We start from the raw sequence: 16,850 nt of genomic DNA on the forward strand, positions 1-16,850 counted from the left end.
ATGGAAATAACGTTCTATAGTTTATATCTAAGGATATTTTTTTTCACTTAGATGGACTTTACCCAGAAGGGCCATTCGTCTCTAAGATTATCCCAATTAAATTTGAAAAGTCTTACATAATTTGAAACTAATCGTGAAACTAAACCCCTACCAGTCTGGCAACAAGTTGGGAAAATCGCACATACGTCAAAAGAGCAAAACGACAGACGAAAAGTCAGTCAGTCAGTCAGTCCATATCGAAAGACAGCAGCAGCAAAAAGTAAGGCAATCGCTCCGAATCAGCGCCACACAGTCACAGTGTCAGGAGAGCCTAGCAACGAACCACAAGTCGAGCGATACGTCGTCGTGGGAGTGCGAGTGTGTGAAGAAAAAAATGTCTTGAAAAAAAAATCACTTTTAACTTGCGCCGATTAGGAAATGTGTAATGTTTTTTGAAATTGCTGTTCAAGGTGAAAAATAATTTCGAGGAGTTCAAGAAAAATGATCCAAGTTGGCTTCGATATCCCCGGAGCGAGTTGGTGTTGATTTGGTTGGAAAAGCAAGCCTTGATGTGAAAATATTGCCTACTTTGGGAAAAGGCCACAGGTGAAGGAAAAGAAAAGAGCACACAAATGAAACAGGAAGAAGAAAATTAAGTGAACGGTGGTGCGTATGTCTGAGGAAAGGAAAAAAAGTGAATCATGACTTCCGAAATCCGGTTGGAAAGGCAACAGTAGGCCAGGCCAGCCAAAAGGCCCCCGTGGTCACAAGTGGAAAAAAATCTTGAAGTCGCACGGAATTGCGTCTGTGACAATGGAATAATGCTGTAGAAGAATGCAGGTTTCGTCGGAGAAATGGCACCAGCGACGTCGTCATCATAATCATCGTCTATATCGAGGTTTGGTGGGGACATGACAAATATAGGAAAATTCCTGTCTCCTCAGTGGTCTGTTGCTCTGATGGCAAAAAGCGAAGGCAACCATACCAGAGGGCAGTGCACGAATTACGAATTGTATAGACAGTGGCGAAATAGTAGGCAGGCAGGCAGGCAGACAGACAGAAGGACGGTAACGAAGCTCTCTCACGATCGTATGGTCAAGTCAAGTAGTCTGGGCAGTGGTGGAAGATCGACAAGTTTGTACGTTACACGTATACAATTCTCGCCTACTTGTAGCGAAACAATTTGGATATTGACTACTGACTGACTGGTCGAAGAAGGCTTTGACAATCGTAGATATGAATCAAATTGCTGATCCTTACAAATATTACTTTCATATATGGATTACATATCAAATATTAAATCTAAATCGGGTCAATGGACATGTATCACTATATTACATTGAGTCTAAAATTTTTAACGTAGATGCTTTCAGGTTTAAGTATTGTTAAAATCTGTAAACATATAATTGCTATCATGACACCAAACATATGTGAGCTTAGTCACTTAAAAAATAAATTGGGTGGATAATTTGAAGTCGCAAATCTAAGCTGTTTCTCTTTGCCGAATTATCCCATGTAGGTATATAGGAAATCACATAGAACATAAGTCGGTTATGCAGTAAGCAGTCCGTCATATGTTTGACCAGCCACAATGGCTTTGCCACAATTTCAAAGTCATCATAGCAAGTCTGGTGACGAGTAACTATTTTATGAATCAATTACGGATGAGGCTTTATTTCTTAAGAAAGACAGCTAAAGAGGTTTTGTGTCTTTTTAAGAACAAATTCAAAAGGAAATCACTCAATGTTTCGTTCTTTCAAAATTCAAGTTAATAATAATAATTACAGGTTTTCGTTGGTAAATGTATTGCCTAGTGAAAAGTCAACGCAAATAGGCTCCGGCCCACAGAGATTCCCCACCATACAAAAGATGGACAAAAGTCTGAGAATAAATTCCTTATATTCCAATGAAGTTTCCTTACTCTGATTGACTAGTTTGAAACTTTTTTGAAACTATCGATCATCATCGAATTGTTAACCCATTTTTGGGTAGTTTATTATTACATAAAAATTGTATGATACCATGATGAGTGCATTGCGGCTTTGTCAAACTACACGGCTCCTGAGCCTAAATAGTAAATGATACAAATATGGTATTTTTCAGTACCATTGTATGTAATGAAACGATATATGAACAAACGCCTTTTAACATTCACACAAGAGTATTCATTACACTCATTAAAATATTGCGTACTCAGTATTTCCGCATTCAATCGGCATACTCAATCGATAAAAAAAAAAACAAATTTTGCAGAAGATGACCCTATTTTTTTAAATTTGACTGTGAAATCTTCAAATTAAGCATAGGGCGATAAGTGTGCACTCACAAAAGAATTAGAAATACAATCACGTTGGTCACGTTCTGTTGAATACAGTAAAAAAAACAATTTTCATCCACTTGTCATGATATCTTGGAAAAAGACTATTAGAAGATCGTATAAAAATACTATGTCTAAGGGTTGAGATTTAAAACTGCTGTCACGAGTTTTTCTTTCTTCAAATTTCATTCTGCCGGCAGAATAGTCAAATGGCCGGTGCAAGAGCGTGATTTTTTTAATTTTGCTCGTGTTCGATTTAGTGCCGATTTTGTCACAGAGACTGTAGATTTTTAGGAAGAATAGCCCTTTGTTCTTGCAAGAAGAGGTTAGATTTGCGGAGGAACCCCGTTTTGCACTCAGTTATCCAAGGAAGAAAATTGGATTTAATTTTCTACTCCTCTACTTCTGTGTGCTGGAGTGTTTAAGCTTTCCTATATTATATTCAATGTTATATTTATTTATTCGTTAAACAAACTTTGAATGGTTCATCACTATAAGTGTCGGCATAAGCCATTATTCCTGTTATTTGAAAAAAAAAAAAAATAGATAGATGTACCTATTCTTTTATTCATTTTTCACTATTACTAAAAACAGCTTTGAATAATTCGACATTAAAAATGTCGACGCGCTGATAGATAACTTTTTAAATTGAGACTACATGAATTGCATCACTTACCAAGGTGAATCCTGACATGTAGCTTTTGAACTCCTCCAACTAACAAAAACTCCTTCCTGTGAAAACCATGGAGATGCAGATGTAATCTTGGTCTCTAGTAGCAATGGGTGTCACACTAACATTCCTTCCCTTCCCCGATGACCGTAAGGACGTGGCCGGCGCCGTTATTGACATTACTAAGCTTAGAGTTCTCGAAATTGTACATTGAAGATGGTACGCTGGTAAGCTGTTGGTTCCCTGTGCAATTTTGATTATTCCGGTCAATCACGGAGTAGCAACTACGAATTGTACGGTCATCAATGCTTATGCTTACGCGTATTCAAATACTATATCTGAATGAATAGTGCAAGTTAGTGGATGCGTTGATTAGTTGATTTTTTGTAATCTTCAGAATAATAAACATTATTCTTTAAACTTGACATTCAAAAGTCAAAAAGAGAGGAGGTTTCAGGAGACCTTTCTGGAAAATTTCAGGTCAACATTTCTGGCAGAATGCTCGAAAACTTGTTGTCAGGGTTTAAGAAAAATTGGTGGTGCAAATTCAGACAATAATTTGAAAATTAGTTTTGGACTGCATTTTATGGTAGACGTACTTTAAAAATTGGTCGAAAACCATAACTTGCAGGCCCATATGTGGCACACGGGATCCATAGATGTGACCCGTGGAGTAGAAAACGTTAGTAATTTGTTATTGATTTGAATTTAATTTAAACCTCGATTACTTAAGAAGCTGTACTCTGTAACCCACTAAGAATCCCCAGGTTCCAGCAAAAAAAAAACGGATTCAATTGGAATCACACTCAGATTCCTCGAAAATCTACTGGGCTAGGCCTTTTCGGTTTTCAATGAATGAGCAAGAGAGAGTCATTGGCCTTTCACCATGCTAAGGCCAATGACAGTTTGCGAAATTTTCCGATTGTAGGCCCTCTTGATGGAGTGAGAACCGATCATTAGCCGTTTCGAGCAGGGGGCCAATGAATGATTTGGAAAAAAAAAGCGGTTATAGCCGTTTTTAAAATCGAGTTTATAACGGTAAGTTTTATGATTATCAGTGGCGATTCCCTAACCTCAAATCTACTGTTCCACGAATAGAAATCCTTGAATTTCAGCAACAAATTTGCATGTAATGAATAGAGATTTGTTAGAAAGGACGATTTCAATAATTAATTTAAGGATTTATAACATAAATTTGCCGAAATAGTCATTTTTAAAGTCGTAGAACAGGTAGAAAGTGAGGTTACCGGTCGCCACTGATGATTATGTTGATAATGTTTGCATAGTTTGTGGTAGTGATCCTTTATAGAGAGATAAGCGGAAGTAAAATGGAATGATTTGGCAACAGACCAGCAGTGCTGATTTTGCTCGGCGTCGAGAATAATATTGTAACACGTACATGACTTCCTCATTGCTAAAACGTGTATTTTGTTTCGTTATAAATCTTTGAGCTACATATTAAAACTAATAAACAGCCGAAAAAATCAAAAACTTAAAATCGCATTGACAAAAATTCAAAAAAGTAAAACATTTCATTTGTTTGCTTCATGCAAAATTACTTTTACCGAAATAATTTCAAGCGGATTACATTACTCCTCAAGAAAAGTTCAAAACAAACATAACGCATGTTCGTTTGGCTCACACTTTGACAGCTCTCACTGCTCGATTGGCTCACACTTTGACAGAAATGTCAAATTCCGCTAATCTCTCTTATAAAGGATTTCTAGTTTGTGGGTGTTGGGAGATGCTATCGAATGGTATTTAAACCAGATTTGTTTACAATTTGATCATTGGCCCTTTAGAATTGTTTCGCGAGATTACACCGAATTTCATAACCCCGAATTGAGCTTGAGCTTGATTGACCGCCCGCGGTTGCTACCGCAGTATCGCCAGATCAGCTTCACTTGCACAAGGAACCAAGCAGATGACTGTTGGGACCAGTGCTGTAAACATTCGACCAAAGACAAATTAAAGACCCCCATGTCCCTTGCAATTGCCCAAAATTTTGTGGCTCATAAGGTAATCTAGAATGCCGTTCAAAGTGTACTGCGATCTGTCAAACTGCACTACCGAGGGACCAAAAGCAGTACTAGAAGTGGTACCCAATCTGAGCCAGAGTGGGACGGACCTGATTCGACCTTTTACGCGACGTTCGTTTCGTTGCCATGGTCAGCAGTCATTTTATTTTGCTGCAATCATTTGCTCTCGACACCTCTCATTCACAGCACGAACGGTATTGAATGTCGTCTGACACGATGACATTTGCATAAATCATAAGGTCGGCATAGATTTCAGATATTTCCGATTACAAATAACAAGAACAGTTTAATCTTTCTTGTTATGTCGAATGTGACACATAAACAGTTAAAGAAGCGCCTATTACGAAAAATGCCAGGAACAAACAAAACCGTAACGTCTCCCAGCGAAGCTATCGTGGTCAGAGGCATTCAATTGACATTTTTCTTTGCGACATTCGTTTGATCGCTCGTGCTGTGAACGCTTAAGGGAAGCGCTGCCGAATATCAGCAAAAACGTGTCGACTACCGTGATTGCTAACAGACACTCTCATTGTATAAGTATTGGTGATCTTCTATTTTAGGGAACAATGGCACCTGCCGTGTCAGAATGGGAAGGGGAGGGATTGATGTTGCATTGAAAACCGGATATACCCCTGCATCTATGCTAGTTCATGTGGGAATGTATATGAGTTAGGTAATATCAGGGCAGAGATGCTTGCTTTTTGGTAAGCAGACTGCATATGTATCAGGCGTAAAGAAAGGCGTGCTATAATGGTTTCCTCTCCATTTGGTACTAGCGATTGCTATGAATGAACAGTTTAAGTGTGACAGATTAAAACTGAAAGATAGAAGCAAGTGAGAGATAAGAATTACAAAGCACGAGTAACGGGACGGGCCTGGGATTGACCTTCTGCTTATGAAGTAGAAGCCATACCACCACCAAACCCGACTCACTAAATTTCATAACTCCGACTTTACAATTAACCCCATGTGGATTTACACCGGGCTTATGTAATTAGGGAAAACGGAATTTGAGGTCATGTCATTCGGGTTAAACCGTTCTGATATTTCATACCTAAGATGTATACAGTCGACTCTCCACATCTCGATATCTCTCCCTATGTCGATGATTTCATAATTCCCTTCAGTCTGCATACATTTTCACCCTCTATATCTCGATGTTTTTCTGTTGATTTTTCGTTCTCAATTTTCTCTCTGTATGTCGATATGACCATTATCTCGATGGTCCCTCCGATATCGAGATGTGAAGAGGCGACTGTATTACCTGGAAACCTTTGAATTATCAGATAATGTTATTTACCCTAAAGTTCTCATTGAATTCCAACAATTCAGAGGACTTTAAGTGACATAGTAGGAGAGTATATTCAAATACGCTGTTTACACATGTTAAATGTGTATTTAAAATACCTACATGGAGGTATGTTTAGAAACTTTCTTCAAAATTCTAAAATTTTCCATGAAAATCTTTGAATTTTTAATCATGATCAATATTTTACAGTTTGATATAATATTCTTTCTGCAATACTGAAATTGCTACTGTGATCACGCATTTGTTTAAAAATAAACTCAAGAGATGTTCAATTCTCGAAAGATATGTTTGATTCTATTGATTCTCACTTTAGAAAATGAAATTACATGTCATTATCATTATTATGTACAGCAGGGATTCGCTGGTTGGAACACGACTGTCTTCCAGTTAGCGAATCCAACCCGTTAGTTGGAATGACTGACAGCTGGTGAAAATACTGCAGACTCACGCAGCTGGAGAGTAAATCGTAACGAAACGCACATATACATGCACATTTGTTCTATAAATGGAGACTTCAATGCGACGGTGGTCGGACGTAAAAGTCCGTTTGACATCTACTCTTGACATTCGAGTGCTTTTTAGTTGGAATTTTTTCCAACCATCGAGCCATTCCATGTAGCGGAGCACCAACGAGCGAATTCCTACTGTATCAACTTTATTTATTTGTTTTCGGTCGGTATCTTATTATATTCAATTCATTCTCGCCTAGAAACAAATATTTCTAGTAAGTTTCGAAAAAAGCATTTCCGAAATTATTTTGCTACATAAGAAAATTTTCAAATCATAATACTTGTTCAATCTGAATAAGGAGGATTGAGGAAATGGTGCAAACAACTGTGTTGGTTATCCATTTAAATTTTGACACCATTTGAGAACAATCTTTGCTAAACAGTTATCACATTTTAATGCAATACCAAATCTACCAAGAATAATTGCTACAGATATTGTCCAAAATTTCTAGAAGACTCCGTCAACAGTTTAAGTTGAATCAGAATTCCAGAATTTTGAATTCATTGAATCTCTTTAACAGTTGGAATCTGTGGAATCCCTCCATGGAATCTGTGTATCTCGTCTCTGTAACTTGAAATAACTTCGTGCCTGCACAAGATATGCAAATGCGAAGCGAAAAAAAATATCAATCAGTAAAAAAAGCTCTCAAGTAGACAAGTGTGGAAGTGCTCACAGAACACTAAGCTGAGTCTATATCCCAGCTGGAATATAATTCTTGAAAGAAGAAAACAATTAGATATCTTGTCGAACTATATTGTTCTTTTTTACACTTTGCTTTTACAATGTTGTTGGAAAATGGGAATAAAATTCTTTTAGTTACTCCAGCTCCAGGATTTTTTTTGTCACAGATTGCTCTAGTGATTTCCCAGCATTTTATCCTGGGATTATTCCGGCAGATTCTTCAGAAGATTTCTCGGGGAATTTTGTAAGGTAAAATTCCCACGTACCAATTCCTGCGATTATTGAACTTCCTCAAGAACCCAGAAGTTGTTTCAAAGATCCTTTCAGTAGTTCATCATCGCTTCATTTCATTAGTTTCATTGAAGATTGTATGATGTTTTTTTAGTAATTATTCACGATATTTCTGGATATCGATAATGAATAAAATTTTGAATGGATGTCTGCAGAAAACCTTGGAGTAATTCCTGGAGGTACACTTTGAAAAATTTCTGGTTGGAATCATAAAGAAATTAAACATTTTGGATGAAACTCTAAGAGAATCTATGGGAGATACACTAGATAAATTTATGGATAAATTGAAGGAAGAATGATTGGAAAAAAATCACCTAGAAATTTCTTGAAACATCTCTGGTGAAAATCATGAAAATATGAACCGGAAAAGAATCTGGAGCAATGCCTAAATATTCGCTTAGATAAATTACTGGTGAATTTCTTAAAACATAAATCTTGGTTCAAATCTTAGGAAATCACATAGAAGAATCATTAGATGGATTGCCTAAAAAAACATCAATGATTTCTTTCAAAAACGTTAGGCAACATATTTGAAGATATAGAAAACTGGAGTAATTTCTATAGAGATTTTCTTGGTAGATTTCTTGAATAAATTTTGTACAAAAAAATCGAAGATAAATATAAAATATGGAGTAAGTCCTAGGACATTCCATAGAAGAAGAAAAATTCCTGGAAGACTTCCGTAAGAATTGTCCTGAAGGGAATCTTGGAGGTATCTCTTATTCTTCTTCTTCTTTCTGGCGTTACGTCCCAACTGGAACAAAGCCTGCTTCTCAGCTCAGTGTTCTTATGAGCACTTCCACAGTTATTAACTGAGAGCTTTATTTGCCGATTGATCATTTTCGCATGTGTATATCGTGTGGCAGGTACGAAGATACTTAATGCCCTGGGACTGAGAAAAATTCACGATCAACGGGATTCGAACCCGCGACCCTCAGCATGGTCATGCTGAATAGCTGCGCGTTTACCGCTACGGCTATCTGGGGGTATCTTAGGAAAAATTCAGGTTGAATTTTTGAAAGTATCCTTCACAAAAATCTTGGAAGACCTAACATGCTGAACTATAAACCTATTTTCAGTTCTCAAAAGAAACATTTTGAATCCTGAAGCAAGGCACGCTCAAATATAGCTAAGTAGTGCTTTTCTTCTATAACCGTTTACATATAAGGAAACTGCCACGAACAGATATGCAAATTATCCTTCGACATCCTTTGGAAACGAGTACATTATTTCAGTGCTTGAAACCATTTGCTCTCATTTCCCGAAGCTCATTCATTCTCATACACACTCACACACACACAGAGCCACGATGCACAGAGAGCACTTGCGAAATTATGCCACGGCATCGCATGCACATGCAGCTGCACAAAGGTGTTAGATAATTTGCCGCTTAATAGATTGTATCTAGCTGCACCAGTTTTACCTTATCACTATAATCGTTATTGTTTCGGCGCAAAAAAAAAACTGCATGCATAGAAACTTCTTGCGATTGAGAAAGTGAAAATGGTAATGGCCACCACCACCCGTAGGAAGTAAAAGGCAACGGAGTCGTAATTATTATCTTTCCTTCCTGCCCTGCCCTGGCTTATTTTCGTACTCTTACGAGACTATGGGCTTTTGCTACCACAAACCGACGAAGTGCCAGTTTTAATTACTGGAGTTATCTTCTGCTGGTGTCATTGTTTCGCGAGTATGCCACTGGGAAGATATAATTCTTTTCGTTGAACACTTTAGATTTACTTGAATTATCTAATCAGGTTAGCAGTAGCATCAAACTCACTTTAAAGTTTTACCTACTGCCTCTGAGCCGAAACATATGAACTTGATCATTGTTCCAATTAAAAACATTATATTATTTTTGAAAGGCCCTATGAAGTATCGTATTCGAGAATTTCCTTATATAATATTTTGGATTAAGAATTTCTGTTGATTTTTCAAAGAAGTCCTGAATTTCGGGGCGAATGAACTGGCTAATTAAGTTTAAAGTCTCATATATAAATACAAAAAAAGTAATGTAAGAATAATGGATAAATTACTGGAAGATTTGAAGCAACCAGGCTCAAAGGACTGTGATGAATTAATTTAGGAAAATTCGCATGAGGACGTTTCGCATAATTTTATGAGAGGACGTTTGGCATCAAGTTAATTAAATGCCTTCTTTAAAATGCTATCTGTTCTTATATCGTCCCCTTGATGCTACAACTAGATAACTCGAAATTTGAAATTTTTGACTTCAATATGTCAAAACATTTTTCTTAATTAGATCTGCAAAATAACACAGGTCTTAAGCGTGTGATTCAAAATACACAAGTTAAAGATTATTTTTCAATCATAATCTCTGCGATTAACCATCACCTTGTTAAACGATCATACTTTCAAAGTTGCACATCTCAAAATTTTGATTTTCGAGTTATCTAGTTGTAGCATTAAGGGGACGATATGTAACTGATTTATGCGAAACGCCCATTATGCTAAACGTTCGTATGCAAAATGTATCTAATTCGATAATTAGCTGCAGAGATATGGGGGCCCAGATAGCCGTAGCGGTAAACGCGCAGCTATTCAGCATGACCATGCTGAGGGTCGTGGGTTCGAATCCCACTGGTCGAGGATCTTTTCGTAAAGGAAATTTTCTCGATTTCCAGGGCATAGAGTATCTTCGTACCTGCCACACGATATACACATGCAAAAATGGTCAATCGGCAAAGAAAGCTCTCAGTTAATAACTGTGGAAGTGCTCATAAGAACACTAATCTGAGAAGCAGGCTTTGTTCCAGTTGGGACGTAACGCCAGAAAGAAGAAGAAGCTGCAGAGATTTCTGCTGTTTTTTTAATACAAAGAAGAAAATACGTTTTTTTTTATCTATTGTCACTTGATAAACACATCATATCACACATGAGATGGTTGATTATTTAATGGACCAAACTTAAAGTGTATGTATTGGTTTTAAGGTAGCCATTGTGTAAAAGTTAAGTTTGTCACAATTCTTAGGAAGACACTCAGAATCTGACCGCTTTAACTCTAGCCCGAAAGCAGAGGCTGAGTTTAATTGTATATATACAATGTTTGATTACCTTCATCGAAATTCTTTTGAAAAGTTGGTTTCATGGTAAAATTCAGTACTGTGCATTGTACTTACAAAGTGCATTGTTGGCTGTTGTTACTCGAAAGACCCAATTAACCCAGTGAACGAAAGCTGGCGAATGCTTCCAAAAGTTTGGTTCTATCTTTTACCAACTCAATTTAAAATTCCATTGTAGTCGTCTCGTTTCTATAAAATGTACAAATGAAAAGCGGAAATGCGTCCAAAGACACGTATATACTGAACTATATTATATCACCTTATGACGCAGTGGTTGGAATAAACCTTTTATCAGCTGCTGGGAAAGGGAAAAATTCCAATGAATACCCGGCGCACGGTACGTATTCACAACGAAACCAAGACCCATGCTTCTTCTGATGCTTGGTAGACTCAATGGTTTGTGCTGTGCTGTCGCTACTGAAACACAGTACCGTAATCCGAGGGCAAATTGATCACTGGGATGAAGTTGATTAGTTCGGAGCCGAAAACCAATGCCTTTCAAAAATGCTAAACGTTTCGTTTGCATCACAGTTGAGCGTCTTTAGTTTTTTTAGTTTTAGGTGTCTGATGGTGATTTTAAGTTGTTGTGTATTCAAAAACATTGGTTTGCACTGAATTATTAAAAAAATTTGAAGGTATAATAAACATTGCATAAACTTCAAAGGTGTAATAAACAAAGCGAGTACCGTTATCTGATCAAATTTTTTTTTAATATTTCATAGAAATTTCATGTAAAAATTTATATGTTGCAAGTTTTATATTTTTAAAGAAAGTAGTAGCAAACATCGCTTATGAATACATACTTTATTTTATTTTCTAGTTAGTTTGTTCAAAAAAATGTTATAATCGAGTTTACACCATTTTTTCAAACGCTTGTGTAGTCAAAAACACAGCGTAATAAAAATGACATTGTTGCGTGTCTCAAGAATCGAATTATTTGTCTCTAGTAGATTTGAAATTGCTGAATCTGATGCCGTTCTCAGAAATGTTCCAGCACGTCACAATTTTAAGCTACAGGTTACCAAATCTGTATAAAACACTGGTTTTATTGAGGTACAACTTCCTGGCACGGGTTTTGGCGGACTTGTTCTGCTTCTCGTCGCGATTAGGGGCCTTTTGTACCTTGAACGTTCGAAGCCCAGCCTTAGTTTTGGCCTTCTGGACAAAACTTCGGCTTAGGTGCAGGTTCTTAGCCACATCCCGAACGGAGGCGTTCGGGTTTCGGTTGAAGGCCCCAATCACGCGATTGTGATTTTTGGTGTTGTACGGAATACTTTTTCCTTCACTTCTGGGCTTCCGATCGGTGGTCAATCGTTCCTCGAGCCGCTTAATCACTCGCGACACCGTGGAATTCGCGATTCTCAATGTTTTAGCGATGGAACGATGCGAGAGATCCTTGTTCTCGTGATGAATGCGCAAGATTTGATCACGCACGAGCTGTTCTTTCGACTCCATTTCCGCGAGTTTTGATCGCAGGACATTAAAACTGTAAATAATGCACAATGAACTAAATCCACCCAAATTTTCATTAAATTCTAACCAACCGTTAAAAAGTTAGAGCAATTTCATAGTGTGGAAATTTCATCGTGGACGCCCTTTATTATGCAAAAAGTATTTCAATGACGGTTCTATTGCGTTGAACGCCAACATGCAAAATAAAATTTCTCCGACTGCACCGTTTCTCCGAATTCTAACACTAAATGTAACACTACCCTGAATGACATATCGGTAGAGTATTGAAATTCGGGATTTTAGTCTATTCAGGGAACAGTAATTCGTACATGTAATGAGGGTTGGCTATTACGTCGTTCTATTAAGCACAAGGCCATGAGTTGAATCCCAGAACCGTATCTTTGAAAAAATGCCTGAAACGTTTAACGAAATTGTTTTACAATCCGCTGTAGCAAGGACGCGGGCAGCGTAGCTTTCGATTTTGAACGTCCTCTTTTTACAAAACCACTCCATCAAAATATTCTCCTTTCCAAAATTTTCTTCTGGTAAGCCTATCCTGGGCCTAGTTCTCATAAGTTTGGCAGATTTAGCACGGATTTCCACAAATTTTCTGGACATGGTATTCACAGAAAACTCGGACAGGATCTAGGACTCTCGTTTCTCACACAATTTTCAGCAGGATTCTATAAAATTCCACTCAGGATTACCCCGGAATCTGGATTGTGGTTCTCTCAAAATTTTTAGTCAAAATTTTCAAATGTTACTAATCTTGTAATATCTTGAATAGAATTCTCACAGAACCGGCAAGATTTTTTTCACAGGGTTCAGGGCAGAGGTTTTGGAAGTGCCCTGGTCTAGATCCTAATGTTATCTTGAGTACAATTCGCACATAATCTTATGCTACGTTTAGACTAGACTGATATTATGTAATATTGGCTATCTAGATATCAAACGTCATACTTTTTATTTCCAGTGAAAGCTAGATGTAAGGTTTCTGATATCAAGAGAGCCTATATTACTTAATATTAGCTCTAGTCTGAACGTAGCATTATCATCTAATCGTGTGTTACCAACAACGAGCTTATTTTGAAAGAAATTACACACAATTGCACATGATTGTACCTCGTTTGGCATAAGGCCATTTGACATGAAGTCATTTGGCATACAGTCGTTTGGCATATGAGTGATTTCGAATGAATATCGGCATTTTTGAAGCTTTTACCGGGATCAACACCAACGAGCTCATAGCAAAAATTTTTGGTGGCTGAGAGATTTGCCATGCCAGTATAACTGAAGAGTATAACTGAATAAAACTCGTGACGGGTCTGGTGGAAGATGTTATCGAAGTAATAATATTCTCTACATCCCAAAACATAGAGTATCTTTAAGCTTGTTGTGATATACATATTTGAAAATAGTAAATTGGTAAAGAAAGTCCCAGTTGGGACGTAACACTTGATGAAAATAACTTGTTGAAAGAAGGGAAAATTCAATTGCAACATATTGAAAGCTCCAATCCAAAGATCTTTTATTGCAGCATAATGCAAACGTAGCCTATGTATATGAGCAGATTATATTTCGTTTAAAATGTTTAAGAATTTACCGCATCTTCTCACAGCATAATGTATGAACAATACATTTTTGAAAAAAAACTATTTGTGGCATAATTTTTGAACGGTTCAATATTAATTTAAACTTTAAATCAAAAACACCGTCTATTATCGAATGAAGGGCAAATTTGTGATTGAAATAATACTCTTTCCAGCATATCTCAAAGGAGACCATGTGTTTGTTTCAAAGTAATAATTTAAGTTGAATGAAATGTTAGCAGATTCTAATGTAACGATCATTCTAACAACACGGCTTGTAAGAGTGTATAAAACAGCAAAATATAAAAATGTTTAAAATTTAGCTTTACTAAATTTTATCTTGTAACAGTATAACTATTAAGAACAGCCTATTTTTAAAAGAAAGCAAAATTTATAATTAAAACAATAGAACATTGGACGCCAACAATTATTGCAAACTCGTGATTAGAAAAATTATTCAAATATATATGTTGTAGTTCAAGTTATTTCTGATGTTCTGTGAAAATTTTATTCAATTCGATCCATAGATGACTCAGATCTATCCCTTTAAAGTTAACCATTTTGAATGGAAAAGCGAAAAAGTTGCAGATGTTTTGTCCAATACTGTAATAAAACGAAAAGACATCAAAAATTGCGTTCAGAATCATCGGAGTAATAGTAGTAATCGATTTATCTTTTGGTTGATAACTTGAGCAGATTAATGTTATCGATTGCCGACATTATATCATTTGGAAACAAAAAATATCTAAAAATATAGCTCCAAAGAACAGCGTATGGATAAAAGAAGGTGAAATTTACTTAAATTTTAAATAAACAGTTTTTATACTTTTAATTATGGTTACATCATATTTAGAAAAACAATCCGATGTTTGAAAGAAAGGTGAATTTTGCTAAATATTTTGAAATCTGCTGTGCAAAAATTTATTCGAATAACGCAACTCAAAAGAAGAATTAATATTTGAAAGTAGTACTTCTGGATGAATAATAAAAATACTATTGGCAACAACTTTTCTAATAGGCTTTACTTTATTCAATAGCATATGATTGTTGAATAAAGTGTCGTTTTTCTATCAATTGTCATCAAAATAAGACTGATGTCGTCAGATGGATTGAATAGAAACTTAAAAACGTACAGTGAGAGGCAAAATAAAGTGCCCACCTTACCAGTTTTCGAATTTCTCTCATTGATTTGGTTCAAATTAAAGTTAACACACCTAAATCTTTTGTGATATTTTATTTTTGATGTTCTTTTAAAGTTGCACTTACGAAATTTTGATTAAAAAAAGAATTTTACTTAAAGAAAAAGAAAATCAATTTGTATTGAAAAAAAAGTAGTGACAAAAATAAGTGCCCACTTCCTTCTTGGCCCCAGAAAAGATGATTTAAGAAAAATAAAAAGCAATTTAATAGTTAATGTGTCCTCCTTTGGCCTTAAGGACTTGCTGGAGGCTCTTCGGCATGCTTTTCACCAGGTTTTGTAGGTGTTGTGGATCTAGTTCTTCCCAGGCGCGCTCCAAGGCTTCAAAATAATTATTTTTGTTGGTAACACCAGTTTTTTCAACCCTAGCATCGAGAATCGCCCACAAATTCTCGATGGGGTTGAGGTCTGGGCTTTGTGGAGGCCATTCCAGCGGTTTAATCCGACAAGACCGGAAAAAAGACTTGGTCTTCTTTCCAGTATGCTTCGGGTCGTTGTTCTAGAGAAATATGAATTTCTCTTCAAGGCCCGTCTGGATCAGCGAAACCTCCAGATTTTCCAGCAAGATGTTAATGTAGGAATCTGCCATCATTATTCCGTCGATTTTCACGAGGTTTTCTACTCCAGTCCATGAAAAACACCCCCAGACCATCACATTTCCTCCTCCATGCTTCACCGTTCCTTGGATGTGGTGCTCTGCATCACACACGAGCCCGCCGCTCTCGGTTAGACAGCTCGAGCTTCAGGAGCGCCACATCCAAGGAACGGTGACGCATGGAAGTGTGATGTGATGAAATGTGATGGTCTGGGGGTGTTTTTCATGGAGTGGAGTAGGAAGCGTCGTGAAAATCGACGGAATAATGACGGCAGATTCCTACATTAACATCTTGCTGGAAAATCTGGAGGTTTCGCTGATCCAGACGGGCCTTGAAGAGAAATTCATATTTCTCTAGAACAACGACCCGAAGCATACTGGAAAGAAGACCAAGTCTTTCTTCCGGTCTTGTCGGATTAAACCGCTGGAATGGCCTCCACAAAGCCCAGACCTCAACCCCATCGAGAATTTGTGGGCGATTCTCGATGCCAGGGTTGAAAAAACTGGTGTTACCAACAAAAATAATTATTTTGAAGCCTTGGAGCGCGCCTGGGAAGAACTAGATCCACAACACCTACAAAACCTGGTGAAAAGCATGCCGAAGAGCCTCCAGCAAGTCCTTAAGGCCAAAGGAGGACACATTAACTATTAAATTGCTTTTTATTTTTCTTAAATCATCTTTTCTGGGGCCAAGAAGGAAGTGGGCACTTATTTTTGTCACTACTTTTTTTTTCAATACAAATTGATTTTCTTTTTCTTTAAGTAAAATTCTTTTTTTTATCAAAATTTCGTAAGTGCAACTTTAAAAGAACATCAAAAATAAAATATCACAAAAGATTTAGGTGTGTTAACTTTAATTTGAACCAAATCAATGAGAGAAATTCGAAAACTGGTAAGGTGGGCACTTTATTTTGCCTCTCACTGTATGTCATCTTAAAAAAAATCTTAGTTTCAGACTCATTATGTCAAACGACTTTATGCCAAATGACCTACCACCAACATTTTTTTACAATAATGGGATTCAAATTTAGTTTGTTGTTTTATTATGAAAAATCAATTACATAGACTGAAGAGGATTAGCGATGTGCTGACATGGTCGAAATAGCTTGACAACATCTGGAATCTTAAGGGTAATAT

General features: G+C 36.8%; 1 protein-coding gene across 5 annotated transcripts in view; it reads left to right on the top strand.

Moving 5' to 3' along the window:
• LOC5579155 (roquin-1) overlaps positions 1-16,850 on the top strand; it is an 85,013-nt gene that overhangs the window by 2,143 nt on the left and 66,020 nt on the right. For 2 of the 5 annotated variants that reach the window (XM_021842949.1, XM_021842948.1), the window contains one exon: positions 155-449. The exons of 1 other annotated variant lie outside the window; for it this stretch is intronic. The gene's annotated coding sequence lies outside the window, so the exon portion shown is untranslated. The remainder of the gene's footprint in view (positions 1-154; positions 450-16,850) is intronic. 2 more of the 5 variants (XM_021842950.1, XM_021842951.1) reach the window with 2 other exon arrangements.

This window comes from Aedes aegypti, chromosome 2 (genome assembly GCF_002204515.2).
Source record: "Aedes aegypti strain LVP_AGWG chromosome 2, AaegL5.0 Primary Assembly, whole genome shotgun sequence".
In the NCBI taxonomy this organism is placed as follows: domain Eukaryota; kingdom Metazoa; phylum Arthropoda; class Insecta; order Diptera; family Culicidae; genus Aedes; species Aedes aegypti.